The sequence below is a fragment of the Microcebus murinus genome, chromosome 8 (genome assembly GCF_040939455.1).
Source record: "Microcebus murinus isolate Inina chromosome 8, M.murinus_Inina_mat1.0, whole genome shotgun sequence".
NCBI classification, from domain to species: Eukaryota; Metazoa; Chordata; class Mammalia; order Primates; family Cheirogaleidae; genus Microcebus; species Microcebus murinus.
In genome coordinates this window covers 45,792,903-45,796,701 of record NC_134111.1, presented here as the reverse complement: position 1 = coordinate 45,796,701, position 3,799 = coordinate 45,792,903, and the positions used below count along the sequence as shown (strand labels likewise).

The 3,799-nt window shown below is 39.0% G+C and overlaps 1 pseudogene; it reads left to right on the top strand.

The window, feature by feature from the left end:
- The first annotated feature begins 2,117 nt into the window (after positions 1 to 2,117).
- LOC105867218 (microtubule-associated protein RP/EB family member 1 pseudogene) lies at positions 2,118 to 3,523 on the top strand (annotated as a pseudogene).
- Positions 3,524 to 3,799: the final 276 nt, after the last annotated feature.

Below are 3,799 nucleotides of genomic sequence, written 5' to 3'. Positions count from 1 at the left end.
GATCATGATTTTTTAAAATTCAGTCTACTGTATAATAAATTTGCTGAGGACAGCCAATTATTGGAGTATATTTTATCAACCAAGTTATTAACAAACTGTAAGAAGAAATGTTTTAAATAAATTCACACTGAACTCTTTGGTACTGAAAGTAGTGAAGTGTTTGTAAAAATCATTTTATGCATAATGCTATAAATTTCACTCCTGCCCTCACACACTCCCCAATGGTGATGAATAACAACAGCTAATGATGGTGGCTGTCATTCACTGAATGTTTTCTATAAGCCAGGCACTGTGCTAAGCACTTTAATATTTCATGTTCAAACAACCTAAAGAAAACTGCTTCTCTTTTTTCTATCTCTCTCCTTCCTCCCACTCTCCCTCTTTCCCTCCCTGTTTGATTGCTGATTTTTGTTTCCACTCAAAAAAGGTGGTAGAGCATCATGTCAAAGCTCACAGACCCTGGAGTCATAGACAACATTAAAATTCCAACTCCACTACTTATTATTTATGCACAAAGATAAGCCCCAGTATCTTATCTACTTAATAAGAATATAAAAATGCCTAAGTCCTGTATTGTAATAAGGATTTCAAGTGATTATATATGTCAATGTCTGGCATGTCACGACCACTCAATAACTTTAGCTATCTATTTCTCTATTTATCTGTGTATTTAACATTGAATATTGTGTGTTTATGTGCCAAGCTCTCAGTCTTAAAGTCTTTAGATAGATATGGTCTTACTTAATCCTAAAAGACTCTTACAAGGTGTTATTGTTCTTATGATTAGAAAACAAGGGCCCAGAGTGTTTTAATGACTCTCATGATAATATAATTAACAAGCTTCACCTGCCTCTGAAGCCGAGGCTTTTTAAACACTATAGTATGCTCCATCCTTTCATAAAGTTGTTTCTTTCATCTTCTTTTTAAAAATGGAAGGCTGTTCTTTAATGCTGACCCTAAATATATTTGTTTAGATTTGTTTAGATATAGGCAGTTTGAAGGTAAATGTAGGGAAGAAACAAAATAATATTGCATTATTTTGTATCTTGTTGCCAGTCTTATTTCAAAGTGAAATCACTAGAAAAGAGGATAGAAAGCAAGGTGACTGAGGGAAGAATGTTAAAGAAAATAAATAAATTAGTCAAAAAAGAATCACTATGTTTTTAATTCTTGAGAACCACAATGTCCTTGCCAACCCAACTTAATGATATAGATCATTTTCCAAATATGTATAATATGGGAGCCTTCCAAAAACCTGTAGAGTAGACCATTAGATGCTATTATGTCCATCATTGCAGCATTCTATCACCATCCTCTTCCTTCTTCACTCCCCATAGAATGATGCTTATGATAACATTCCTTACTGTGGGCCAATGGCCTAAGAGATCAGTAAAAGTAATAGTTAAGTGAGTTTCAATTTGCTCATCTTTGAGGGTCTGGTTCAGATACATATATTTGGGGTATCCATAAGGTAGGGAACATATGGATGGCTGAACCTTCCAACAATATCCCCTTTCCTTCAACAATGATATTGAAGCATGGAATTTGGTGGTGGATTCCCTGACAAGAACTCAGAGTGCAAGTTATCTTTGCATATGAAGTCCAGAACTTTTGTGCATTGTTTAAGTTGGGGTACACTCCATGTTTTAATCATGCTACGTAGTCTGTAGTAAACAGTAATACAGAGAGTAATATGATCTCTAGACAAGAAGTTTTTAATGCTAGCACACAATTGGTACCAGTCTATGAGTTTTTATCTGTCTTCAACTTCTGACTTCTCTATGATGGGGATTAGTACCTCCTGTCCACAGGCTCTTTATAAACAACTATAGAGCTGGCTTAGGGAGCTTTCCAATCTCCTTCCCAGAGCTCTTAACAGTTCTAGTGATTAGCCAATTCATTCCCTGGCCTCCAACCCTTTCATTCTCATCCTTTCATTGAAAAGTAAGAAATAATGCTAGATGCTGGAGGCAGGAGACTATTTTCCTCAAAACTATAGATTTTTTTTGTTTTTTTTTTTTCAGAATGATATTACATACAGCAATTGAATCCACTTTCTTCAACATTACTATGCAATACAAACTTGCTTCTGATAGGAGTCAGAGAAAAAGATTTGTATGGGAGTTCATTGGGAAGTACTCTCCGGAAATACAACTGAGAGGAAGCAAGGTTTGGCAGAAGTAGAACTGCAGTGCAGCTGCAGCAGTAGCCTAAGTGAACTCATGGGAAGTTCTAACCTGTAACCAGGCAAAGGAACAGAACCTTAACAGTCTTACATTAACCAGTCATTGGATGTGGGCTGCCTCTGGGGAGGGGCTACGCCCTTGAGTGAGGCTACTACCTTCAGTCAAGGACAATTCCTAGATAGGATCACAGTTATGAGCCATCAGCAGCCCATGCTGTCTCTGACGGAAGGAAAGAGTCCATTGTTATTCATTGTTCCTAAAGGAAATGAACACCATGGCTTCCTCTATAAGTTACTAACTGTGATACCCTTATTCCTGAGATACGCTGGATGTTTGTTCTCTGTGTATTGCCATCAAATATGGACCCCTAAAGTGACAAGTGTACATCACTTGGCACTATGTAATATGAAAATAATGACATACAAAGTGATACTGCAAAGTAAAATTGTTGTAATGTTTGAACAAGACAAAGATGGAAGCAGAGTAGCCTGTAAGCAGTGGATGCAGTTCTGTGGAGAGCCAAAGATGGCAGTGAACGAAAACTTGAAGTCTGCATAACTTGCTGGCCTGGGTCAATGAGTCTCTGCAGTTGAATCTGACAAAGATCCAACAGTTGTACTCAGGGGCTGCCTATTATCAGTTTATGAGCATGCTATTCTCTGGCTCCATTGCCTTGAAGAAAGTGAAATTACAAGCTAAGCTAGAACAAGAGGACATCCAGGACTCCAAAAAATATTATACGAGAACTTTTTAAGAGGATGGCTGTTGACAAAATAATTTTTGTGGACACATTAGTAAAAGGAAAGTTTCAGGACAATTTTGAATTCATCTGGTGATTCAAGAAGTGTTTTGATGCAAATTATGATGGAAACGACTATGGCCCTGTGGCTGCCAAACACAGTGAAGACACTGCAGTGGCTCCCTTCCTTGTGGTTCCAGCTCTGAATAAATGGAATAAACCTCTCAGCTCGAGCAGTGCAGCTCCCCAAAGGCCCATTTCAACACAGAGAACTATGGCAGCTCCTAAGGCTGCCCTGGGGTGTCGTGAGCCACTGTTCCCAGCAGGATGCCCATTCACTTTTCAAGCCAGCCAGGTGCCCAGAATGTCTCCTGAAGGGACTCAATATTTTCCTAAGAGGGATGCCTGCTCCATCTCATACTTCAGAAAGCTAAGTAACATTCTATTGACTTCCCAGGGGAGCAAGGGGGAAAACGACCCCGTATTTCAGAGGCCAATAGATGTTCTCTATGCCAGAGGTGAAGGCTTTGGGATGCCTGATAAAGGGGCCCATAGGAAGAATACAAGCAGTATTAACAGCCTGAAACCAGCAAAGTAACATCTGAATTCTTCACTCCAAATCATGTGCTTAATTGTAAAACACTCCCTTTTATTGGTCTTATAAGACTCCCAGGCTTCTACCTCTTCTTAAAGTGCACTTTGAAGATGTTCATTCCTTTTCAATAAGTTTGAGTTAGTAGCTTTTACCTTGTAGCAGAGAATTAACTTCTAGTTGGCTCACCTAAGAAACAAAGAGGCCACAATGGGACGAATCGTGTGGACATGGGTCACACTGATGGCAGGAGAAGGCTTTATGGAATACGCTGAGGTGGTG